General features: G+C 37.7%; 2 long non-coding RNA genes across 2 annotated transcripts in view; one reads left to right on the plus strand and one right to left on the minus strand.

The window, feature by feature from the left end:
* The window catches only part of LOC134480982 (uncharacterized), a 123,167-nt gene extending 100,346 nt beyond the window's left edge, over positions 1-22,821 (minus strand). The window contains exon 1 of the long non-coding RNA XR_010056094.1: positions 22,482-22,821. This is a non-coding gene — a long non-coding RNA (uncharacterized LOC134480982). The remainder of the gene's footprint in view (positions 1-22,481) is intronic.
* A 59-nt stretch (positions 22,822-22,880) lies between these two features.
* The window catches only part of LOC134480983 (uncharacterized), a 308,633-nt gene continuing 303,656 nt past the window's right edge, over positions 22,881-27,857 (plus strand). Inside the window, exon 1 of the long non-coding RNA XR_010056095.1 lies at positions 22,881-23,050. This is a non-coding gene — a long non-coding RNA (uncharacterized LOC134480983). The remainder of the gene's footprint in view (positions 23,051-27,857) is intronic.

A 27,857-nucleotide genomic window follows, 5' to 3' on the forward strand; every position in this document is an offset into this window, starting at 1 on the left:
GACATGTTAGCAAAGTTATAACACTTTGCTAACTCCTGATAACATGAATATTTTCCCAAATATACAAAGGCTCCCAAAAGAAACTAAATTGTGCCTCAAATAACATTAATGATATACAACATTGAAAATATCTTCTCTCACATAAACATGGTAAATTCATATCTTTGTTCTCAGTTCTCTGTGGTACTAGGACTTGACACATGCTAAGAAAAGGCTCTATCATTTAGCTATTGCATAACCCAAATAATAAAACTCTTAGAATGCAACAAAAGAAATACAATATTATCGTAAGTAAGATTAAAGAAATGCTCTTATACATAATTATCCATACACTAAAAGCCCACAAAAGATACCATTATTCATTATCATGGGACAGAGTAAAATAAAAAAAAGAGAGACATGTTGGCTAAGATGTTGTGAATCTGTGACATTTTCTTCTTGGTGAGAATATTAGTGTCATCTGTTGACACTTGCAGATTCTCAAAAAGCCTAATTCATCAGCCATGCAATGCACTTAATCCCATGTAAACTATGTGAAAATATTGGAAATAGAGACTTGAAAGCATTAGTTTACACTAGTGCTTTTGTACCAGCCAAATTCACATTTGCTAAAGGATGTATCAATCTAAATCACAATCTCCAAATGTATAGGTAAATTAAATGATTCAACCTTAGAAAATGTCTGCAGTAGTCATCATTAGAAATAAATCTTGAAGAACTCATAGTAGGAGAAATAAACCTAGCACATTAATACCAATAGCATATAATTCAATAAAAATGAGTGCTAGTGTATGGCAGTCTGGTGCCATAGGGGAGTCATATTTATTGAATATAGAATTCCAATAATAAAAGATGGAAAGTATTTTATTTTGTGAATTATACAGCATAACGTAGTATTGAGTTTGTTGGTGAGTGCAGTTGAAATAATTTGAATCAACTATAATAGAAAATAAATGATCAATATTACAAAGATGTTAGTCTTACCAAAAGTGAGAGCACCTTTTAGTCACATAGAAAATATACTATGTTCTATAGTTTCAGTTTGAAGAAATGCCTAGTAATACTTTCCCTAATATTTTAAATTCTTTTTATTGGATATTTCATGTATTTACATTTCAAATGTTATCTCCTTAACCGTTTTCTCACTCTCCCATTCCCCCTCTATGCTTCTATGAAGATGCTCCCACTCTCACCCATCCCTCCCACCTCAACACCCTGGCATTCCCCTACACTGAGGAAAGGAGCCTTCATAGGACCAAGGGCTTCTCCTCCCACTGATGTCAGACAATGCCATCCTCTGCTACATATGTGGCTAGAGCCATGGGTGCCTCCATGTGTACTCTTTGGTTGATTTAGTCCCCGGGAGTTCGGGGGGGGGTGGTCTTGTTGGCTGATATTGTTGTTCTTCCTATGGGGTTTTAAACCCCTTCAGCTCCTACAGTCCTTTCTCTAACTCCTCCACTGGGGGGGCCCTGTGCTTAGTCTGATGGTTAACTACAAACATCCTCCTCTGTATCAATAAGGCTCTGCCTCTCAGGAGACATCCATATCAGGCTCCTTCTTGGTATCAGCAAAAGTGACTGGGTTTGGTAGCTGGATTTACGATGGATCCCCAGGTGGGGCAGACTTTGGATGGCCTTTTCTTCAGTCTGTGCTACACTCTTTTCCCCTGTATTTCCTCCCTTAAGTATTTTCTTCCCCCTTCTAAGAAGGACTGAAGCATACACATTTTGGTCTTTCTTCTTGAGCTTCATATGGTCTGTGAATTGTATCTTGTGTATTCCAGTCAGTGTTTTTAACCACTGAGCCAGCTCTCCATCACTTAAGTCCTTAAAACATGTTAGTGCATGTAGTAGCTCAATGTATAAAAACTCTCTTTGTATATTCAAGTTGTATTATTACTCCACCATTCTAAAGAGATAAACTATTTATTGAATTATAGAAAATTATAGGTAGAAAGATATTTTTGGATTAAATGTGCTCACCTTTATATATTTAGAAGAATAGTAAGCTAAAAATTCTAAACAGTGATTTGTAGACTACACAGCACAGAAGATGAAGTTATATCTAGAGTACAGACTGTATCAAATAACTTTTATACCTATATGCAACTCAGTTCAAAGATTGTGTATAACTTAATTAATTATTTCTGCATCATAATTATTGAATGTTTAATGATTTAGAATTTAGGTCAATTTAAGTGTTTTATTAAAATTTCCTAGATTTTGAGAAGATATTTATATATTCACAGTTCTGTAACGAATAAATATATTACAAAATTTAATATCAAATGCCGTACAGGACATTCAAATAATTTAATTGGAACTGTTAAAATATACAATGGAAATATTCAAGCTGCTTGAGTTAAACAGAGCTAGCTTGCTTTGATTTTATTGAATATATAGTAGAAAAGATTTTGTAATACATACTAACTAGATTGGGATGAGATATTTCTTATAACAACATATATCTTACAACATTTTTTAAATTTCTGCAATATTCATAATGGAATATATTTGAAAGGACATGATCTTGGAATGTTATCCAGATCCTTCAAACAATCTCACACATATGAGATGGCATGCTTAACATCTGTGGAACATAAGAATATACATTGTTAACATACATTTGCTGGCATATCTCTCCATATTCATAAAATTTTCTCACTATTTCTACTTTGCATCTTTCTCAAACATATTGATTTCATGATTGTTTATATCTCAATGACTATTGATGTCATCTTAGACAGAAACATGCCTTTCATAATTTTCTAATTAGTGAATACACAAAGGATCAGGATATCATTTAGTTATTTAAACCCTCCCATTATGTGATTGTGACAGAGAACCATTGTTATAATTTGATATTGAATTCTGATTTTGATAAAGTAGTAGAAAAATCTGATAAAGCTTTGTTCTTTTGTTAAAAATATTTTCTTTCTCCATGGTTTTCAGAGATGACCTATTTAATACTTTTAGTTACTTTCATTCCAACTATATTCTTTGTTACATATATAAACATTTACATGTCATCTAATATGTATTCTTTTACAATCTATTAGTAAGTTTTAAGCTCACATTATATCAAATGAATAATATATATATGTATATATACGATGTATATGTAACACATAAAAGAACAGAATTAAATAGGTTTATATAAAACTATAAACTGATGGAATTCACTCAATTTGCTAATTTTTTATAATAATCAGTTATGATTGTAGCATGTTTTAAAATATGTATATTATTAAAATTGCTTATTAATATAATATACATACAACTTGACATATTTAAATTTATTTCTTTTAGGCTAACAATAACAATACAAATACTAAGATATAGTATCTTGTTTAAATTTGTCAACTGATTTTTAGTAACAGAAAGCAATTACGGATTGAATCTGCAAAAAGAAACTGCAAAGAAAGTTTATAAAAGAGTGGGAAACAATCTTTTGAAGTAATAAATATACTAATTTTCTTGGCAGAGGAAAGCATGTCACATATATATTTATACATTAAAGCCATACTCTAGAAGGATTTAAATATAAGACAAGTTTAAAAGCCTACTGTACACTTCTGTGTCTTTAGATTTTTCAGAAGAATTTCAACTGTTACTGAGATAAGATAGGATTACATAGGAATTTTATAAGATGTTAAAAAAATCAGAAAAATGCAATCTTTTTTTTTTATTTTTTTTATTTTTTTTTTATTTGTTTTTTTTTTCTTTTTTTTTATTAACTTGAGTATTTCTTATATACATTTCGAGTGTTATTCCCTTTCCCGGTTTCCGGGCAAACATCCCCCTCCCCCCTCCCCTTCCTTATGGGTGTTCCCCTCCCAACCCTCCCCCCATTGCCGCCCTCCCCCCATAGACTAGTTCACTGTGGGTTCAGTCTTAGCAGGACCCAGGGCTTCCCCTTCCACTGGTGCTCTTACTAGGATATTCATTGCTACCTATGGGGTCAGAGTCCAGGGTCAGTCCATGTATAGTCTTTAGGTAGTGGCTTAGTCCCTGGAAGCTCTGGTTGCTTGGCATTGTTGTACATATGGGTTCTCGAGCCCCTTCAAGCTCTTCCAGTCCTTTCTCTGATTCCTTCAACGGGGGTCCTATTCTCAGTTCAGTGGTTTGCTGCTGGCATTCGCCTCTGTATTTGCTGTATTCTGGCTGTGTCTCTCAGGAGCGATCTACATCCGGCTCCTGTCGGTCTGCACTTCTTTGCTTCATCCATCTTGTCTAATTGGGTGGCTGTATATGTATGGGCCACATGTGGGGCAGGCTCTGAATGGGTGTTCCTTCAGTCTCTGTTTTAATCTTTGCCTCTCCCTTCCCTGCCAAGGGTATTCTTTTTCCTCATTTAAAGAAGGAGTGAAGCATTCACATTTTGATCATCTGTCTTGAGTTTCGTTTGTTCTAGGGATCTAGGGTAATTCAAGCATTTGGGCTAATAGCCACTTATCAATGAGTGCATACCATGTATGTCTTTCTGTGATTGGGTTAGCTCACTCAGGATGATATTTTCCAGTTCCAACCATTTGCCTACGAATTTCATAAACTCGTTGTTTTTGATAGCTGAGTAATATTCCATTGTGTAGATGTACCTTATTTTCTGTATCCATTCCTCTGTTGAAGGGCATCTGGGTTCTTTCCAGTTTCTGGCTATTATAAATAAGGCTGCGATGAACATAGTGGAGCACGTGTCTCTTTTATATGTTGAGGCATCTTTTGGGTATATGCCCAAGAGAGGTATAGCTGGATCATCAGGCAGTTCAATGTCCAATTTTCTGAGGAACCTCCAGACTGATTTCCAGAATGGTTTTACCAGTCTGCAATCCCACCAACAATGGAGGAGTGTTCCTCTTTCTCCACATCCTCGCCAGCATGTGCTGTCATCTGAGTTTTTGATCTTAGCCAATCGCACTGGTGTGAGGTGAAATCTCAGGGTTGTTTTGATTTGCATTTCCCTTATGACTAAAGATGTTGAACATTTCTTTAGGTGTTTCTCAGCCATTCGGCATTCCTCAGCTGTGAATTCTTTGTTTAGCTCTGAACCCCATTTTTTAATAGGGTTATTTGTTTCCCTGCGGTCTAACTTCTTGAGTTCTTTGTATATTTTGGAAATAAGGCCTCTATCTGTTGTAGGATTGGTAAAGATCTTTTCCCAATCTGTTGGTTGCCGTTTTGTCCTAACCACAGTGTCCTTTGCCTTACAGAAGCTTTGCAGTTTTATGAGATCCCATTTGTCGATTCTGGATCTTAGAGCATAAGCCATTGGTGTTTTGTTCAGGAAATTTTTTCCAGTGCCCATGTGTTCCAGATGCTTCCCTAGTTTTTCTTCTATTAGTTTGAGTGTGTCTGGTTTGATGTGGAGGTCCTTGATCCACTTGGACTTAAGCTTTGTACAGGGTGATAAGGATGGATCGATCTGCATTCTTCTACATGTTGCCCTCCAGTTGAACCAGCACCATTTGCTGAAAATACTATCTTTTTTCCATTGGATGGTTTTGGCTCCTTTGTCAAAAATCAAGTGACCATAGGTGTGTGGGTTCATTTCTGGGTCTTCAATTCTATTCCATTGGTCTATCTGTCTGTCTCTGTACCAATACCATGCAGTTTTTATCACTATTGCTCTGTAATACTGCTTGAGTTCAGGGATAGTGATTCCCCCTGAAGTCCTTTTATTGTTGAGGATAGCTTTAGCTATCCTGGGTTTTTTGTTATTCCAGATGAATTTGCAAATTGTTCTGTCTAACTCTTTGAAGAATTGGATTGGTATTTTGATGGGGATTGCATTGAATCTGTAGATTGCTTTTGGTAAAATGGCCATTTTTACCATATTAATCCTGCCAATCCATGAGCATGGGAGATCTTTCCATCTTCTGAGGTCTTCTTCAATTTCTTTCCTCAGTGTCTTGAAGTTCTTATTGTACAGATCTTTTACTTGCTTGGTTAAAGTCACACCGAGGTACTTTATATTATTTGGGTCTATTATGAAGGGTGTCGTTTCCCTAATTTCTTTCTCGGCTTGTTTCTCTTTTGTATAGAGGAAGGCAACTGATTTATTTGAGTTAATTTTATACCCAGCCACTTTGCTGAAGTTGTTTATCAGCTTTAGTAGTTCTCTGGTGGAACTTTTGGGATCACTTAAATATACTATCATGTCATCTGCAAATAGTGATATTTGACCTCTTCTTTTCCGATCTGTATCCCTTTGATCTCCTTTTGTTGTCTGATTGCTCTGGCTAGAACTTCAAGAACTATATTGAATAAGTAGGGAGAGAGTGGGCAGCCTTGTCTAGTCCCTGATTTTAGTGGGATTGCTTCAAGTTTCTCTCCATTTAGTTTAATGTTAGCAACTGGTTTGCTGTATATGGCTTTTACTATGTTTAGGTATGGGCCTTGAATTCCTATTCTTTCCAGGACTTTTATCATGAAGGGGTGTTGAATTTTGTCAAATGCTTTCTCAGCATCTAATGAAATGATCATGTGGTTCTGTTCTTTCAGTTTGTTTATATAATGGATCACGTTGATGGTTTTCCGTATATTAAACCATCCCTGCATGCCTGGGATGAAGCCTACTTGATCATGGTGGATGATTGTTTTGATGTGCTCTTGAATTCGGTTTGCCAGAATTTTATTGAGTATTTTTGCGTCGATATTCATAAGGGAAATTGGTCTGAAGTTCTCTTTCTTTGTTGTGTCTTTGTGTGGTTTAGGTATAAGAGTAATTGTGGCTTCGTAGAAGGAATTCGGTAGGGCTCCATCTGTTTCAATTTTGTGGAATAGTTTGGATAATATTGGTATGAGGTCTTCTATGAAGGTTTGATAGAATTCTGCACTAAACCCGTCTGGACCTGGGCTCTTTTTGGTTGGGAGACCTTTAATGACTGCTTCTATTTCCTTAGGAGTTATGGGGTTGTTTAACTGGTTTATCTGTTCCTGATTTAACTTCGACACCTGGTATCTGTCTAGGAAATTGTCCATTTCCTGAAGATTTTCAAATTTTGTTGAATATAGGTTTTTATAGTAAGATCTGATGATTTTTTGAATTTCCTCCGAATCTGTAGTTATGTCTCCCTTTTCATTTCTGATTTTGTTAATTTGGACACACTCTCTGTGTCCTCTCATTAGTCTGGCTAAGGGTTTATCTATCTTGTTGATTTTCTCAAAGAACCAACTTTTGGTTCTGTTGATTCTTTCTATGGTCCTTTTTGTTTCTACTTGGTTGATTTCAGCTCTGAGTTTGATTATTTCCTGCCTTCTACTCCTCCTGGGTGTATTTGCTTCTTTTTGTTCTAGAGCTTTTAGGTGTGCTGTCAAGCTGCTGATATATGCTCTTTCCTGTTTCTTTCTGCAGGCACTCAGCGCTATGAGTTTTCCTCTTAGCACAGCTTTCATTGTGTCCCATAAGTTTGAGTATGTTGTATCTTCATTTTCATTAAATTCTAAAAAGTTTTTAATTTCTTTCTTTATTTCTTCCTTGACCAGGTTATCATTGAGTAGAGCATTGTTCAATTTCCACGTATATGTGGGCATTCTTCCCTTATTGTTATTGAAGACCAGTTTTAGGCCGTGGTGGTCCGATAGCACGCATGGGATTATTTCTATCTTTCTGTACCTGTTGAGGCCCGTTTTTTGACCAATTATATGGTCAATTTTGGAGAAAGTACCATGAGGAGCTGAGAAGAAGGTATATCCTTTTGCTTTAGGATAGAATGTTCTATAAATATCCGTTAAGTCCATTTGGCTCATGACTTCTCTTAGTCTATCTACATCACTGTTTAATTTCTGTTTCCATGATCTGTCCATTGATGAGAGTGGGGTTTGAAATCTCCCACTATTATTGTGTGAGGTGCAATGTGTGTTTTGAGCTTTAGTAAGGTTTCTTTTACATATGTAGGTGCCCTTGTATTTGGGGCATAGATATTTAGGATTGAGAGTTCATCTTGGTGCATTTTTCCTTTGATGAATATGAAGTGTCCTTCCTTATCTTTTTTGATGACTTTTAGTTGGAAATTGATTTTATTTGATATTAGAATGGCTACTCCAGCTTGCTTCTTCTGACCATTTGCTTGGAAAGTTGTTTTCCAGCCTTTCACTCTGAGGTAGTGTCTGTCTTTGTCTCTGAGGTGTGTTTCCTGTAGGCAGCAGAATGCAGGGTCCTCGTTGCGTATCCAGTTTGTTAATCTATGTCTTTTTATTGGGGAGTTGAGGCCATTGATATTGAGAGATATTAAGGAATAGTGATTATTGCTTCCCGTTATATTCATATTTGATATGAGGTTATGTTTGTGTGCTTTCATTCTCTTTGTTTTGTTGCCAAGACGATTAGTTTCTTGCTTCTTCTAGGGTATAGCTTGCCTCCTTATGCTGGGCTTTACCATTTATTATCCTTTGTAGTGCTGGATTTGTAGAAAGATATTGTGTAAATTTGGTTTTGTCATGGAATATCTTGGTTTCTCCATCAATGTTAATTGAGAGTTTTGCTGGATACAGTAATCTGGGCTGGCATTTGTGTTCTCTTAGGGTCTGTATAACATCAGTCCAGGATCTTCTGGCCTTCATAGTTTCTGGCGAGAAGTCTGGTGTGATTCTGATAGGTCTGCCTTTATATGTTACTTGACCTTTTTCCCTTACTGCTTTTAATATTCTTTATTTTGTGCGTTTGGTGTTTTGACAATTATGTGACGGGAGGTGTTTCTTTTCTGGTCCAATCTATTTGGAGTTCTGTAGGCTTCCTGTATGTCTATGGGTATCTCTTTTTTTAGGTTAGGGAAGTTTTCTTCTATGATTTTGTTGAAGATATTTACTGGTCCTTTGAGCTGGGAGTCTTCACTCTCTTCTATACCTATTATCCTTAGGTTTGATCTTCTCATTGAGTCCTGGATTTCCTGTATGTTTTGGACCGGTAGCTTTTTCCGCTTTACATTATCTTTGACAGTTGAGTCAATGATTTCTATGGAATCTTCTGCTCCTGAGATTCTCTCTTCCATCTCTTGTATTCTGTTGGTGAAGCTTTTATCTACAGCTCCTTGTCTCTTCTTTTGGTTTTCTATATCCAGGGTTGTTTCCATGTGTTCTTTCTTGATTGCTTCTATTTCCATTTTTAATTCCTTCAACTGTTTGATTGTGTTTTCCTGGAATTTTTTCAGGGATTTTTGCGATTCCTCTCTGTAGGCTTTTACTTGTTTATTAATGTTTTCCTGTGCTTCCCTAAGTGTGTTCAGGTCTTTCCTGAAGTCCTCCAGCATCATGATCAAATATGATTTTGAAACTAGATCTTGCTTTTCTGGTGTGTTTGGATATTCCATGTTTGTTTTGGTAGGAGAATTGTGCTCCGATGATGGCATGTAGTCTTGGTTTCTGTTGCTTGGGTTCCTGCGCTTGCCTCTCGCCATCAGATTATCTCTAGTGTTACTTTGTTCTGCTATTTCTGACAGTGGCTAGACTGTCCTATAAGCCTGTGTCAGGAGTGCTGTATACCTGTTTTCCTCTCTTTCAGTCAGTTATGGGGACAGAGTGTTCTGCTTTCGGGCATGTAGTTTTTCCTCTCTACAGGTCTTCAGCTGTTCCTGTGGGCCTGTGTCTTGAGTTCACCAGGCAGCTTTCTTGCAGCAGAAAATTTGGTCTTACCTGTGGTCCCGAGGCTCAGGTTTGCTCGTGGGGTGCTGTCCAGGGGCTCTCTGCAGCGGCAGCAACCAGGAAGACCTGTGCCGCCCCTTCCGGGAGCTTCAGTGCACCAGGGTTCCAGATGGTCTTTGGCTTTTTCCTCTGGCGTCCGAGATGTGTGTGCAGGGAGCAGTCTCTTCTGGTTTCCCAGGCCTGTCTGCCTCTCTGAAGGTTTAGCTCTCCCTCCCACGGGATTTGGGTGCAGAGAACTGTTTATCCGGTCTGTTTCCTTCAGGGTCCGGCGGTGTCTGTGGCAGGGGTCCTGCCGCTCCTGGGCCCTCCCCCACGGGAGCCCAGAGGCCTTATACAGTTTCCTCTTGGGCCAGGGATGTGGGCAGGGGTGAGCAGTGTTGGTGGTCTCTTCCGCTCTGCAGCCTCAGGAGTGCCCACCTCACCAGGCGGTTGGATCTCTCTCTCACCGGGTCTGGGAGCAGAGAGCTGCTGCGGGCCGGGCTATTTTTTTTTTATTAACTTGAGTATTTCTTATATACATTTCGAGTGTTATTCCCTTTCCCGGTTTCCGGGCAAACATCCCCCCCCTCCCCTTCCTTATGGGTGTTCCCTTCCCAACCCTCCCCCCATTGCCGCTCTCCCCCCATAGACTAGTTCATTGGGGGTTCAGTCTTAGCAGGACCCAGGGCTTCCCCTTCCACTGGTGCTCTTACTAGGATATTCATTGCTACCTATGGGGTCAGAGTCCAGGGTCAGTCCATGTATAGTCTTTAGGTAGTGGCTTAGTCCCTGGAAGCTCTGGTTGCTTGGCATTGTTGTACTTTTGGGGTCTCGAGCCCCTTCAAGCTCTTCCAGTTCTTTCTCTGATTCCTTCAATAGGGGACCTATTCTCAGTTCAGTGGTTTGCTGCTGGCATTCGCCTCTATATTTGCTGTATTCTGGCTGTGTCTCTCAGGAGCGATCTACATCCGGCTCCTGTCGGTCTGCACTTCTTTGCTTCATCCATCTTGTCTAATTGGGTGGCTGTATATGTATGGGCCACATGTGGGGCAGGCTCTGAATGGGTGTTCCTTCAGTCTCTGTTTTAATCTTTGCCTCTCCCTTCCAAGCCAAGGGTATTCTTTTTCCTCATTTAAAGAAGGAGTGAAGCATTCACCCGTCTTGAGTTTCGTTTGTTCTAGGGATCTAGGGTAATTCAAGCATTTGGGCTAATAGCCACTTATCAATGAGTGCATACCATGTATGTCTTTCTGTGATTGGGTTAGCTCACTCAGGATGATATTTTCCAGTTCCAACCATTTGCCTACGAATTTCATAAACTCGTTGTTTTTGATAGCTGAGTAATATTCCATTGTGTAGATGTACCTTATTTTCTGTATCCATTCCTCTGTTGAAGGGCATCTGGGTTCTTTCCATTTTCTGGCTATTATAAATAAGGCTGCGATGAACAAAGTGGAGCACGTGTCTCTTTTATATGTTGAGGCATCTTTGGGGTATATGCCCAAGAGAGGTATAGCTGGATCCTCAGGCAGTTCAATGTCCAATTTTCTGAGGAACCTCCAGACTGATTTCCAGAATGGTTTTACCAGTCTGCAATCCCACCAACAATGGAGGAGTGTTCCTCTTTCTCCACATCCTCGCCAGCATCTGCTGTCACCTGAGTTTTTGATCTCAGCCAATCGCACTGGTGTGAGGTGAAATCTCAGGGTTGTTTTGATTTGCATTTCCCTTATGACTAAAGATGTTGAACATTTCTTTAGGTGTTTCTCAGCCATTCGGCATTCCTCAGCTGTGAATTCTTTGTTTAGCTCTGAACCCCATTTTTTAATAGGGTTATTTGTTTCCCTGCGGTCTAACTTCTTGAGTTCTTTGTATATTTTGGATATAAGGCCTCTATCTGTTGTAGGATTGGTAAAGATCTTTTCCCAATCTGTTGGTTGCCGTTTTGTCCTAACCACAGTGTCCTTTGCCTTACAGAAGCTTTGCAGTTTTATGAGATCCCATTTGTCGATTCTTGATCTTAGAGCATAAGCCATTGGTGTTTTGTTCAGGAAATTTTTTCCAGTGTCCATGTGTTCCAGATGCTTCCCTAGTTTTTCTTCTATTAGTTTGAGTGTGTCTGGTTTGATGTGGAGGTCCTTGATCCACTTGGACTTAAGCTTTGTACAGGGTGATAGGCATGGATCGATCTGCATTCTTCTACATGTTGCCCTCCAGTTGAACCAGCACCATTTGCTGAAAATGCTATCTTTTTTCCATTGGATGGTTTTGGCTCCTTTGTCAAAAATCAAGTGACCATACGTGTGTGGGTTCATTTCTGGGTCTTCAATTCTATTCCATTGGTCTATCTGTCTGTCTCTGTACCAATACCATGCAGTTTTTATCACTATTGCTCTGTAATACTGCTTGAGTTCAGGGATAGTGATTCCCCCTGAAGTCCTTTTATTGTTGAGGATAGCTTTAGCTATCCTGGGTTTTTTGTTATTCCAGATGAATTTGCAAATTGTTCTGTCTAACTCTTTGAAGAATTGGATTGGTATTTTGATGGGGATTGCATTGAATCTGTAGATTGCTTTTGGTAAAATGGCCATTTTTACTATATTAATCCTGCCAATCCATGAGCATGGGAGATCTTTCCATCTTCTGAGGTCTTCTTCAATTTCTTTCCTCAGTGTCTTGAAGTTCTTATTGTACAGATCTTTTACTTGTTTGGTTAAAGTCACACCGAGGTACTTTATATTATTTGGGTCTATTATGAAGGGTGTCGTTTCCCTAATTTCTTTCTCGGCTTGTTTCTCTTTTGTATAGAGGAAGGCAACTGATTTATTTGAGTTAATTTTATACCCAGCCACTTTGCTGAAGTTGTTTATCAGCTTTAGTAGTTCTCTGGTGGAACTTTTAGGATCACTTAAATATACTATCATGTCATCTGCAAATAGTGATATTTTGACCTCTTCTTTTCCAATCTGTATCCCTTTGATCTCCTTTTGTTGTCTGATTGCTCTGGCTAGAACTTCAAGAACTATATTGAATAAGTAGGGAGAGAGTGGGCAGCCTTGTCTAGTCCCTGATTTTAGTGGGATTGCTTCAAGTTTCTCTCCATTTAGTTTAATGTTAGCAACTGGTTTGCTGCAATCTTTAAATAAATGTTGACAAAGGAATAAAATTATAATAAATGTATGCAATATACAAGATTATTAAGTAATCAACTAGAACATTGTGTTTATATATCCTTCAACTCCATCTAACTTTAAGGTGACCTTTTCCAAAGTCCAGGGGATAATGCAGTAAAGTGGTAAGAAAAAGAAAAAAAGAAAGAAAGAAAGAAAGAAAGAAAGGAAGAAAGAAAGGAAGAAAAAATGAAAGAAAAGAAGAGAGAGAGAGAGAGAGAGAGAGAGAGAGAGAGAGAGAAAGAGAGAAAGGAGGAAAGGAGGAAAGAAGAAAAAAAGTAAAAAAGAAAGAAAGAAAAAGAAAAGAAAGAAAGATCCAAAAGATCGTCTGGACAGGACATAACAGATGTACTAATGAAATCACAGGAACTATGGTTTCTACTCAAGATCTGTGGAAGGTGAACCCCAACAGGTTCCATCAATCACGGAACCAGATTCTTTCCTGGGTAGATGCTCAGGAGGCACCACCCTTGAGTAGCTGTTGCCAGTGCTACCGGAAGTGTCTTGTCCTTCAGTGCTACAGCCATTGGCTACCTGTTTATATCTCAGTAACTGGGACAGCATGAATATTCCGTGAAGGAGTCCTAATCAAACTCACAGGATCACAAACTACGAAAAGAAAAAAAAATAAAGAATGAAAACACGGGAGTAATCTGCCAGGAAGTAATTCAGCAAGAATAGCGAGGGAATGAGAGAGGGTACTGTTAGACTGGAAAAAAAAAACGAGTAAAATACAATATATACTCGTATGGAATTGTAGAAAACTAACAATAACAACAAAACCCAAGGAGGAGAGGTTAATACTACCACAGAAATTATCTAAATCGGTCTCAATTACTAAAATATGCAATGGTAAAATTACTTCACAAAATACCTAATCTTTTCTGCTTCACCTAACTTCTTTGTATTTTCGGTATTTCAGTATTGCACACATAGGTATGAAAACATCCTAGAGAGTGACATTATTCAATACATTTAATCATCTACTTCTACAAACATTTAACCATAGCAACTACTCGGCTGTGATTTGTTTCTAACATTTACTTCATTTATTTATTTGTCTAAGTACCTAAATATTATGATGAAAACATTAAGATTAAGACATAGTAATGTGCATTTAAAAATTATTGCCCTTGAATACTTAGCCTGAAATTAGTGATATACTTCATTGCAAGTATAAACTCTCTAAATCCAAGTAATCTATAAAGAATATAAATTATATATATCTCACTTCTTTCTACCCCCCTGCTGTAATGAGATTTTTCTTCTTCACACATGACTATCAGATGGATGTTTTGTAGCTTCAGTGACATCGAATAATATTTACTTTACAGAAAAGAAAACCTCTGGTTTGTCACAAGGAATTCTGGTTTCTGTGCCTGCCAAAGCTTCCTTGTAAATGAAGTCCTGTTGATCAGCTAATAGGAATTCTCAGTGCATTATCTGATTTTATACCACCGATATATCCATTAAGAAAATATTGAAAATGTTTTTACCTGCCCATATGGATACCAATCCTTATTTAAAGCCAAGTTGAATAGATTCAGTTTTGTGCCCCTTCTCAATGGTTATGGCTCTCCAAAAATGTCACTATTTTTACTTCTAAGTTAGCAAGGTAACTAAATATACATGAAAAGAAGGCTATTTTTTACAGTGTCTTTCTCTGGGTTCATTATTATATTGACCTGTAATAGTATGTTTTACACATGCTAAACACACCCAGGTACAGCACATAGCCGATACATTTTCTTAATTATCCAATGACCTGTCTGTGGCAGAATTCTCTCCTGTTTCTGGGGTGAAATTTGCCTTTTATAGTCTTATTTTCCATATTCTTTGTTTCATTGTCCTATAGTGGACATATACACTATTCTGCTTAATGACATTTGTAATTACATGTCACCCATTAAAAGAGTTTCTCTTTGGAATCCATTGTCATAGAGAGAAATTTTCTAAATTGATAATATTCTTTAACCCTCAGTCATTGTTCGGTAGCGCACAGTCTTTTCTTCCCCCACAAAATTCCACTCTGTTACTGTTGTCCCTCTAAGAAAATTCTTAATGAAAACCCTTGCAGTGTGTAATAATTAAAGAACAATTACATTTCAAACAATAATTCTGCTTACAAATCTTGGTGATCTACCACCGTAAAATCAAATAAACTACAATATTTAGAGTTTAAACTCTATGTTTGCTTTTCAATACCAAATTAACAAGACACAATTACATAATTCTCTCCCAAAATAAGCAAAGATTATTTCCTTCTGCTGTTTTTTTTCTCATAAACTCTTAGAGACTTATTTTTCTTCTATATTTGCCTATATTTTGGGCTTATTCAACCCCACTTGCTATCGAAATTACACGTTCTGTCTAACTAACTTTAATAGAAGTTCTCTTGCTTCCACCTTTGAGTACTTGTGGCAGACACATTTACTTGGAAATGTCTAGACAGCGAGGGTTTGTAACGTAGAATAGTTTTAAATGGATGAATATGTATTTTCACCAATAAAACTTTATTTATAATGCAGCAGGGAGTCCAATTTGGTTCATGGTGTTTCCGTTTGCAAACATCTGCTTCACTACATCACCAGGTGGCTTCCTAATCTATTCCTATGGTAACAACTACCTATGATAAACTACTGACACCTGTCCATTTTCTGCTAACAGTTTTCCAAGGATTATACAACGTTTTAGCATCAGAGTAAACATTTGCAGATGTCATGTTACCTAAACAAAAATGTTTTTATATGTGCTGTACACTATAAATTGTCTTCATTTTACATTACATTTGTTGTTAAATTAATATTGAACTACATAAATAACTCAGTTGAAATTACATCTATATAAATGTGTTCTTCAACTTCAACATTAAGTGTAATAATCATTTACTGTTATAGCTCCCATCAATACTGTATAGCAATACTATGTCAAGAGTCTTTAATACATTGATAATTAGATATTTTGTACACCAATATGTTCATTCATTAAAGTCACAAACAAATTATTTCTTTTAAGAACTTTTAAATAACACAGCTATTAATTGTGTTACATCAGAAGAAACCAAAATGAACATATTTTATAATAAATGTATTTTCTGGCACTTAATAAGTATAAATATGAGAATTTTCTTACTTTAAAATTGCTCTAACAGCTCTGATGATTCCTGTTTTCCCAGTATTTCATTGTGAAGCTTATTCACCATCACATAAAACTATAAAGCACTTAATTTTCTTTCTGCAAAACACGTTCTTATTTAAGATCATTTTTATTCAATGATGTTCCTCTCCCTTATTTCTAGAGGTTTTGTGAACTCCACTCAAATATTAATAAATAACGTGAGGATAAATACTATAGTTTGGATATGAAATATACTTCAAAGAATGGGGTATGATGGCTAGGTCTGCAGCAATTCAAATATATATGCGATGTATTATTTGTCTATAAAATTGGTATTATAATTAAAATCTAACTCATTATGGGTAATGAAATTAATGTCATGTTTTAAAAGACAGGATTTGAATCAAATTTAGAAGGGCTATAAATAAAGTTAATATCTGTTATAGCAACTTTTTTTCTGATATAAATGCTGTCTCAGAGGTTTACTGCTGACAAAGTTCACCCTTCCTAGCTCTTTCTGAACTCTGTGTGACTGGGTTCAACTCAGCTTTCCTGTCTCAAACTCCTCTCCAAGCTGACAGATTCAAACTACCTTCTCTTATCGTCTGATTGAACTGCTCTGCTTGGACTCAAACTAACTCTAGCAATGTGTTTTGATTTATGGCTCTTTCTCATTCTCTTACCTTTCTGCATTCACCTGTATCCAGGTTGTTCTCTCTTTAGCCTCTCTCTGTAACAGTGTCCCAGTAAAAACTACTTGTGAATTCCATGAACTGAACTGCCACAAACTCAATTCCATTTCATTGCCTATGCCAAATCTAAGATTTTCTTTATGTTAAACCTGATCTACACAATGGAATACTACTCAGCTATCAAAAACAACGAGTTTATGAAATTCGTAGGCAAATGGTTGGAACTGGAAAATATCATCCTGAGTGAACTAACCCAATCACAGAAAGACATACATGGTATGCACTCATTGATAAGTGGCTATTAGCCCAAATGCTTGAATTACCCTAGATCCCTAGAACAAAGGAAACTCAAGATGGATGATCAAAATGTGAATGCTTCACTCCTTCTTTAAATGAGGAAAAAGAATACCCTTGGCAGGGAAGGGAGAGGCAAAGATTAAAACAGAGACTGAAGGAACACCCATTCAGAGCCTGTCCCACATTTGGCCCATACATATACAGCCACCCAATTAGACAAGATGGATGAAGCAAAGAAGTGCAGACCGACAGGAGCCGGATGTAGATCGCTCCTGAGAGACACAGCCAGAATACAGCAAATACAGAGGCGAATGCCAGCAGCAAACCACTGAACTGAGAATAGGTCCCCTATTGAAGGAATCAGAGAAAGAACTGGAAGAGCTTGAAGGGGCTCGAGACCCCAAAAGTACAACAATGCCAAGCAACCAGAGCTTCCAGGGACTAAGCCACTACCTAAAGACTATACATGGACTGACCCTGGACTCTGACCCCATAGGTAGCAATGAATATCCTAGTAAGAGCACCAGTGGAAGGGGAAGCCCTGGGTCCTGCTAAGACTGAACCCCCAGTGAACTAGTCTATGGGGGGAGGGCGGCAATGGTGGGAGGGTTGGGAGGGGAACACCCATAAGGAAGGGGAGGGGGGAGGGGGATGTTTGCCCGGAAACCGGGAAAGGGAATAACACTCGAAATGTATATAAGAAATACTCAAGTTAATAAAAAAAAAAAAGAACTGAAAAAAAAAAAAAAAAAAAAAAACCTGATCTATACTAGGCTCTCCTCGAACTCATAGATCTGCTTGGCTCTGTCTCCTGAGAAGACATGTTTGTACTCCAGCCAGATCGCATACACATACAAGGTCCTTATGTGTGATCTCTTGCTACAGCACCCATGTTGCTGATTTAAAATTACTCTATAAATGTCAAATTTCTCGACTTGAACGTAAGTGCAAATGCTTGCTCGTCTATGTGTTTTCAAAAAGATAGAGCATATAAAAAATTATGCAAACATATCAAATTGAAATGCTACACTAGGTCTGGCAAATAGTTCAGAAGTTAAGATCACCCATTCTTATTTAAGAGCACCAAGGTTTAGTTCCTAGTACCTACATGACAGTTTAAAACCATCTGTAACTCCAGTTCTATAGGAACTGACATCCTCTTGTGACTTGACAGACACACATTATAATGTCCAGGTATACATGCAGGCAAATCATCCATATAAAAAATTAAGTCAAAATAAAAGAAAAATCGGAATGTATTAGAAATACCAAAGAATCTACTTTTGTTAGAACTGAATAGAGCACAAGTGTGTGTGTGTGTGTGTGTGTGTGTGTGTGTGTGTGTAATTAATCCTCAACAGACAAAGATTCTTATTTTCTTTTCCTGTTAATCTGACCAAAAAACCCCCCAAAAAACCAAAAAAAAAACAACTTAGAAAAGTGACATTCAGGAGAAAACGTTATTTAGGCTCATACTAAATGGTTATATCCCATCATGACTAGAAAATCACAAAACAGCATTTAGCAAATCTACCACTGTATCAAGGACTATGATTTCCACAGTCATTAGCTTTTGACCATGTTTATAGTACATCAGTACATAATATTAAACTTCTCATGCCGAGCAGATCTTCTGCTCAAGCAGAAAGTGTTTGGTGATACCCATATCCAGTATGTCAGGAATACACTTGTGGACTACTGTAGTCCAGAAGTATTCTACTATGCATTATTTACTGTTGGGCAAGATATTTGATGTCTTTTCTTCCTCAGAAGACTTTATGAACTTTTTGGTATGATGTTAGCTAGCCATTAGGGAGAAAATGTTATATTCAACTTGAGTTTTACTTTGCTATGTTCTATAAACAAGTGAGTTGTGACTTTAACAACAGGACCTTATCATAGAGTTAAGGTTGGCAACCAGAGAATTTGAAGAAAATACTGGAAGATGGAAAAATGTTTGGAACTGCATGGATTTGAGGAGTTAATCTTGGGAAAATGGGCATTTTACCAAAAGGGATCTTCACTTTAAATGTAACCACAGTAAAAATTCCAGGGTTCAAGAATCATTCCTTACAGACATAGCAAACAACAAAAAACAAAACAGAAAGAAAAAAAAACAAAAAAGCACCAAAAACTAGAACCAACAACAATACAATAACAACAAAAATCTTCAAATTTATGTGTTCACACACAAAAAACCAAGGCCATCCAAATAAATCATGAACAGAAAGAACAGTATATAGAAGATGATACAATGTGTGGTATTGAATTGCACTATACAGACACAATTTTACAAACAGTATATGTTTATACAACTGTAAATGCATAAGTCTGTGGAGCGGAACAGGACATCCAGATACCAGTCTATGGAAGGGTAGCTATCTTATTTTGTACACAGTTTCCAAAGGTCTACACTATGGGCAAAAAATAAAACTGTATGTGCTTGTTTTTGAGTGACAAATTAAAAATGTTCAATAACATATTTGAAAACTGAATACAGACAAATCAAAGCTGTGTCTGAATGTGAGTTTCTATAGGTGATTTTTGGGCTTTTTTATTTGGTATCTCTTTCGACTTTTTTTTTTCTGTTTTATTTGGTTTACTGCTGTTACTGTTGCTGCTGCTGCTGCTGCTGCTGCTACTTCTGTTAAAATGCTTTTTTTAATCTAATGAGTAACAAAAATGATATGAATTTGGTGTGATGTGGAGGTGAAATTTGGAAAGAGTTGGGAGAAGGGGAAGTATAAGAAGGTTTTATTGTTTGTAAGTCTATTTCCAATTTTTTTAAAAATGAAAGTTGTATTTCTCTATGATCATGTAGTCTTGGTATTAGAAATTCAGAGATGGTTCAATGTATAGGTACCAGTAAATATAATAAACTACCTAAATGAATTTAAAGACAAAAGTCACATGATCTTCTTGGGAGATGCTAATATTGTAATTTCTGTGGCCATAAATTCTTCAAAAATATTTTGAGTTAACTATCAGAACAAAATTTTTGAAAGTTTTCAAAATACTTTACTACTTAACTCAGCAGGTACTTAGCTGATGATATTATAGCAATGAATGGCACTAATGCATAAAATGTGGAAGACTGACTGATTCAGCCTTTCAGGAAACAAAAGGCCCTTTCATAACACCGTAAGTCTGTACTTGAGGTTCCACATGCAATTATACCCACTTGTCTTGACATGTTCAAAAAAGAAGAGATTTTGCTGCCACTATATAACTATGAATCCATTAATTCTATTATGAAAAATAAATTTAGATATGATAATAATACAATGTATAACATTTCTTTGGAACACAGTTCTCCAAAGTGCTAAGAGCCCCATTGCATCACAAAGTAGAAGACACTAAATATAGCTTATTTCCAAGTCTCTAAACATCTAGATTTTCTTGGTTTACTCAGTCCCCTAAATTTTTTCAATGTTTACTCTGGACTATTTCTCTTGGACTTCAGGATTTTTTCATTGACTAGTCTCTGTTATTGCCATTCCTTGTCTCCCTTCTGAACTACTTTAGTAATCCAGACTTTTAAATAATCCAGTTGAAGTTCACCACAGTAACAATATAGATTTCAGGATTGTGATACTTGTGATGTAAAATCTCTTACCTGCTTTTCATACTTTCTTTGTTTTTGAAATCTTTAAGTGACTTTATACTAACCTACAACTTGTTTCATGTGTCCCTGAGTACTTTAATTGCATATGATATCTAAATAAAACACATTAAATACGTATATAAACGGGGACATTCTTATTTGTCATGTGTCTGAGGAAGTATATTTCTATAGAGATTTTTAATTTTTTGAGTATTTGTATCCTCATGACATTTTATGTGGCACAATTTTTAATAACTTAAAGGGCATGTGAAGCTCTAGGAGAAAACCATCGATAAAAGCCAGCATGGAACTCACAATTTTTTAATAGTGAGGGTTATTTCTCCTGTTGGTTTTACTAAAATTACAGCTCATATTAAAAATATTGTGAACAAATACAGAGACATTAGGCCAAAAATTATCCCTGTGACTTAGAATACTTTTCTAAGCATGTAAAAATTGCATTCTTGATGATTGTCTTAGTTAGGGTTTTATTGCTGTGAACAGACACCATGACCAATGGTTTTATAAAGGACAATATTTAATTAGAACTGGCTTATGGGTCCAGAAGTTCATTCCATTATCATCAAGGCAGGAGCATGGCAGCATTGAAGTATCCAGGCAGGCATGGTGCAAGGGGAGCTGAGTTCTACATCTTCACCTGTAGGAAGCCTAGAACAGATTGATCATCTTCAGGCAGCTAGGGTCTCCAAGGCCATCCCCACAGTGACACACTTCCTCCAACAAGGCTACACCTTCTAATATTGCTACTTATTGAGCCAAGCATATGCAAACCATTACAATGATTTAAGTATAAAATTAGGTAGCATGCAGCGAGTGTGACTAGAATGAAGGAGTAATTACTTACATTCACGAAATTATAGTCAATATGTTTATATTATATAGAGTATATCATATATTGCATAACATATCTTCATATATCACATATCAAACACCAAATACTACAAATCACATATTATGTATATGAAATATGTGATATATATAATATATGTCAATATCACATATGTAATATATAATATATAATCTTAAAATAATTATTGAAATACTTGATTATGTTACATCTAAACTTTTATATTACTGAAAATAAAATTAGACCTGGTAATTTGAGAACATGAAGAAAAATGATGTAAGAGAAGAATAATTCAAACCACATACTTCATTTTTGGCAGGATTTCATTAAGTTTGTTTAGACCGTATAACCCCTTACCACAAAAATCACTAGTCATGCTTAACTAGTAATTGACCTGGGTTATTTCCTATACAATAATATATTTTCCACACTTGGTGTCCTGCATTAATTTTGAGCAAGTGTTTTTTAAATAAATCTTCAAGTCAACTCCAGATTACATATAAGTTGATATCATGTCTCTTGAGTAACTAAAACATAGGAGATAAAATGACTCTCAGCAAAGGATGTAGCAGATGCTTCTGCCTTTGATTTCTCTCTTTCTCCAGTTCTTAGATATGCAAATGCACCAAGCACTATGCCATTTGACCAAAGAATTTCCCACTAATTCTTTTCAAATAACAACCCAGTGATGTGCGTGGCATAAATACTAAAATCAAGTCTGTTCTCATATGTTAGACCATTCAGAAGTCAAGAGAATCCAAAGAATTATTGAATTAGATGTATTTAGGAATCCACCCCTCTCCGAGAGAGAGAGAGAGAGAGAGAGAGGTGTGAGTCTTGGTCAAACTGGAAGCCTAGGGTAAACTTCAGTGTCTTCCTTGATTATTCTTGTCTTTCCCCCCTTTTTCACTGATCCTGAAACCCACTCAATTTGCAAAGTTGACTGGCTAGCAATTTCTAACACCGTAATTTTTTTTTTAAACTTTGATGTTATGTTTCCAAACTAGGTTGCTGCTACAAGTGAGGCAGGTAGTTAATGAAATAAGCATCTCTGGAGGCCCATGTTAGTTTCTTTTTGTTTTTAAGTTTGACACCAGAGACACAATTTATTACCTGAAGCAGTTTGAGAAAGCTCAGATTTTGGCCATGATCTTCTCCACCAGAGTCTTTTTTTTTTCACATGTCCCCTACTCATAGCTGAAGAGGTGGATTACCGACTGCAGCCCAAGTTACAACACAGTTACAGTGCACTTCTTGATTATCTTAAGATCACAAAGGGTGTGATGTAGACCCTTAGCCTGCTGAAAAGGGGAGCATCTTCTGATGCCGGAACTGAATGCAATGGGATAATCAACAGCAAGTAAGCCTGGGAGAGAAGTCGAATCCTGTGAGTGGGAAACTCAAGCCCTGTGGCCATCTTGTATAAGTTAGGCTGGATTTAAGATCGTTGAGTGGAAGTCTCCTGGTTGCTTAGCAACGGGTACTGTTCCTGATGATGAATGAGCATGGGAAGGTAGGCCTCCATTTTGCAAATGTAAGAATAGAATTCTTAGGAGCTGAGGCAGAGCTGGTCTTTGGGCAGAGCTGACTGCCCTTATTTTTCACATCTGGGAGTGTAAGCTGGCGTACCTCAACTGGGATTTGCCTTTTCTTCCCATTAGTTCCTTGCCTGGATCCAGAGGGTAAGTTCCTTTTCTTATTTCTCTCAAATCAGATGAAATTGAGAAACTCCGTGGTCTGAATAGCTCTGGGGCGACTTCCATTTTAATGAAGTCATTTCTTCATAAGTTAGCCCCACTCTCTGGCACCCACATTGGAACATGGACAAAGGCATGCTTGTCTCCTCACCCAAATTAGGCACTAGGAAAAGGGCATTCCCAGGACCTATCTGTGCTACTCCTTCCTCGGTATAAACATCTCATTTTGAATACTAGGTACCCCCAGGTTTCGCTATTTCTGTCTTTAAGGCATGCCAACTCCTCTAAGGCTCTCAGCTTATGAGTTTGTTATTTTTATCATCCAAAAAGAAAGTTCTGTATTAATGGCTTCCCCTTCGAGTCATTTAGCCATTAGATGCTGAGACACCGGGCTAAGGGCATAGATCAATTCATGTTTAAGGGTTCTGGTAACTGGGGTCATACTTAATTATAACTTTCAGCCCCTCTTTCCCTTTTTGGCTGTTTCAAAGGCTTCTCCAGCCTTCTCCGGAGGGAACCTATTGGTAACTAAGTGCTTTATATTCAAAGCCTTCCATGCAAGCATGGATGTTGCCCTCCGCCACATGTTGCAGTATGGAAACAAGCTTTGTTATCCACCTTCCTCACAGCTGCTAGCACTAGGGGTAAATTGATCATCTCTCGGGGGCCAATTCCCACAATCACCAAGGTCCCACCAGAGTGAATTGCATTTCACTCATCCATATTTAGTTTAAAAAAACTAGGAAATTTCAATAATCACAATAAAGAATTTCTAGTAAAAAATATTTTAAAACTGACCACTTTGCCAAATGCCATCTACAGATACAATACAATCCCTATCAAAATTCCAACTCAATTCTTCACACAGATAGAAAAAGCAATTCTCTGGAATAACAAAAGAAACCCAGGATATCAAAAACAATTCTTAACAATAAAAGAACTTCTGGGGGAATCACCATCCCTCACCTCAAGCAGTATTACAGAGCATTAGTGATATGCTCTCTATATGGTATTGGTACAGAGACAGGCAGGTAGATCAATGGAATAGAATTGAAGACCCAGAAATGGGCACGCATACTTATGGTCACTTGATCTTTGACAAAGGAACTAAAACCATCCAATGGAAGAGATTGTATGTTCAACAAATGGTGCTGGTTCCACTGGAGGTCAGCATGTAGAACAATACAAATCGATTCATTTTTATTGCCTTTTATAAAACTCAAGTACAAGTGTAACAAGAACCTCCACATAAAACTGAAAATAATAGAAATGAAAGTGTAGAACAACCCTGAAACATGGGCACAGGGAAATATTTCCTGAAAAGAAGACCAGCCAAATTATTTTTAATTGGATATTTATTTCATTTACATTTCAAATATTATCCCCTTTCCCAGTTTTCCGTCCATTAACCTCCTATCTCATTCACTCTGACCCTTCTTCTATGAAGGCTTTCCAGCTCCCCAACCACCCACCCCTTCCAAGGTGCCTGCCCTGACATTCCCCTACACTGGGGGATTCAGCCTTGACAGGACCAAAGGCTCCTCCTCCTGTTGGTGCCCAACAAGGCCATACTTTGCTACATATGCAGCTGGAGCCATAGGTCTGTCCAAGTGTAATCTTTGGGTAGTGATCTAGTCCCTGGGAGCTCTGGTTGGTGGGTATTGTTGTTCTTATGAGGTTGCAAGCCCTATCAGTTCCTTCAATCCTTTCTCTAACCACTCCAACAGGGACGTCATTCTCAGTTCAATGATTTACTGCTAGCATTCCCCTCTGTATTTCTCATGTTTTGACACACCCTCTCAGGAGACAGCTATATCAGGCTTCTGTCAGCATGCACTTCTTGGCATCAGCAATATTTTCTAGGTTTGGTGGCTGTATGTATCTGGGCTGGATCCATAGGGTTGACACGTTCTGAGTGGCCATTCCTTCAGTCTCTGCTCCAATCTTTGTCTCCATATCTCCCTCTATGAATATTTTTGTTCCCCCTTTTAAGAAGGACTGAAGCATCCACACTTTGGTTGCCCTTCTTCTTGAGCTTCATGTGGTCTGTGGATTATTTCTAGGGTAATTTGAGCTTTTGGGCTAATATCCATTTATCACTGAGTTCCCCTCCCCAACTTCCCCCCCATGGCCGAACTCCCCCCAACAATCACGTTCACTGGGGGTTCAGTCTTAGCAGGACCCAAGGCTTCCCCTTACACTGGTGATCTTACTAGGATATTCAATGCTGCCTATGAAGTCAGAGTCCAGGGTCAGTACCTGTATAGTCTTTAGGTAGTGGCTTAGTCCCTGGAAGCTCTGGTTGCTTGGCATTGTTGTTACTATGGGGTCTTGAGCCCCTTCAAGCTTTCCAGTTCTTTCTCTGATTCCTTCAACGGGGGTCCTATTCTCAGTTCAGTGGTTTGCTGCTGGCATTCGCCTCTGTATTTGCTGTATTCCGGCTGTGTCTCTCAGGAGAGATCTACATCCGGCTCCTGTCGGCCTGCACTTCTTTGCTTCATCCATCTTGTGTAAATGGGTGGCTGTATATGTATGGGCCACATGTGGGGCAGGCTCTGAATGGGTGTTCCTCCTGTCTCTGTTTTAATCTTTGCCTCTCTATTCCCTGCCAAGGGTATTCTTGTTCCCCTTTTAAAGAAGGAGTGAAGAATTTGCATTTTGATCATCCGTCTTGAGTTTCATGTGTTCTAGGCATGTAGGGTAATTCCAGCATTTGGGCTAATAGCCACTTATCAATGAGTGCATACCATGTGTGTTTTTCTGTGATTGGGTTACCTCACTCAGGATGATATTTTCCAGTTCCGACCATTTGCCTACAAATTTCATAAAGTCATTGTTTTTGATAGCTGAGTAATATTCCATTGTGTAGATGTACCACATTTTCTGTATCCATTCCTCTGTTGAAGGGCAACTGTGTTCTTTCCAGCTTCTGGCTATTATAAATAAGGCTGCGATGAACATAGTGGAGCATGTGTCTTTTTTATATGTTGGGGCATCTTTTGGGTATATGCCCAAGAGAGGTATAGCTGGGTCCTCAGGTAGTTCAATGTCCAATTTTCTGAGGAACCTCCAGACTGATTTCCAGAATGGTTGTACCAGTCTGCAATCCCACCAACAATGGAGGAGTGTTCCTCTTTCTCCACATCCTCGCCAGCATCTGCTGTCACCTGAGTTTTTTATCTTAGCCATTCTCACTGGTGTGAGGTGAAATCTCAGGGTTGTTTTGATTTGCATTTCCCTTATGACTAAAGATGTTGAACATTTCTTTAGGTGTTTCTCAGCCATTCAGCATTCCTCAGCTGTGAATTGTTTGTTTAGCTCTGAACCCCATTTTTAATAGGGTTATTTGTCTCCCTGCGGTCTAACTTCTTGAGTTCTTTGTATATTTTGCAAATAAGGCCTCTATCTGTTGTAGGATTGGTAAAGATCTTTTCCCAATCTGTTTGTTGCCGTTTTGTCCTAACCACAGTGTCCTTTGCCTTACAGAAGCTTTGCAGTTTTATGAGATCCCGTTTGTCGATTCTTGATCTTAGAGCATAAGCCATTGTTGTTTTGTTCAGGAAATTTTTTCCAGTGCCCATGTGTTCCAGATGCTTCCCTAGTTTTTCTTCTATTAGTTTGAGTGTGTCTGGTTTGATGTGGAGGTCCTTGATCCATTTGGACTTAAGCTTTGTACAGGGTGATAAGCATGGATCGATCTGCATTCTTCTACATGTTGACCTCCAGTTGAACCAGCACCATTTGCTAAAAATGCTATCTTTTTTCCATTGGATGGTTTTTGCTCCTTTGTCAAAAATCAAGTACCCATAAGTGTGTGGGTTCATTTCTGGGTCTTCAATTCTGTTCCATTGGTCTATCTGTCTGTCTCTGTACCAATACCATGCAGTTTTATCACTATTGGTCTGTAATACTGCTTGAGTTCAGGGATAGTGATTTCCCCTGAAATCCTTTTATTGTTGAGGATAGTTTTAGCTGTCCTGGGTTTTTTGTTATTCCAGATGAATTTGAAAATTGTTCTGTCTAACTCTTTGAAGAATTGGATTGGTATTTTGATGGGGATTGCATTGAATCTGTAGATAGCTTTTGGTAAAATGGCCATTTTTACTATATTAATCCTGCCAATCCATGAGCATGGGAGATCTTTCCATCTTCTGAGGACTTCTTCAGTTTCTTTCTTCAGAGTCTTGAAGTTCTTATTGTACAAATCTTTTACTTGCTTGCTTAAAGTCACACCGAGGTACTTTATATTATTTGGGTCTATTATGAAGGGTGTCGTTTCCCTAATTTCTTTCTCGGCTTGTTTCTCTTTTGTGTAGAGGAAGGCAACAGATTTATTTGAGTTAATTTTATACCCAGCCACTTTGCTGAAGTTGTTTATCAGCTTTAGTAGTTCTCTGGTGGAACTTTTGGGATCACTTAAATATACTATCGTATCATCTGCAAATAGTGATATTTTGACTTCTTCTTTTCCGATCTGTATCCCCTTGACCTCCTTTTGTTGTCTGATTGTTCTGGCTAGAACTTCAAGAACTATATTGAATAGGTAGGGAGAGAGTGAGCAGCCTTGTCTAGTCCCTGATTTTAGTGGGATTGCTTCAAGTTTCTCTCCATTTAGTTTAATGTTAGCAACTGGTTTGCTGTATATGGCTTTTACTATGTTTAGGTATGTGCTTTTAATTCCTATTCTTTCCAGGACTTTTATCATGAAGGGGTGTTGAATTTTGTCAAATGCTTTTTCAGCATCTAATGAAATGATCATGTTGTTTTGTTCTTTCAGTTTGTTTATATAATG

The sequence above is a fragment of the Rattus norvegicus genome, chromosome 11 (genome assembly GCF_036323735.1).
Source record: "Rattus norvegicus strain BN/NHsdMcwi chromosome 11, GRCr8, whole genome shotgun sequence".
Classification (NCBI taxonomy): Eukaryota; Metazoa; Chordata; class Mammalia; order Rodentia; family Muridae; genus Rattus; species Rattus norvegicus.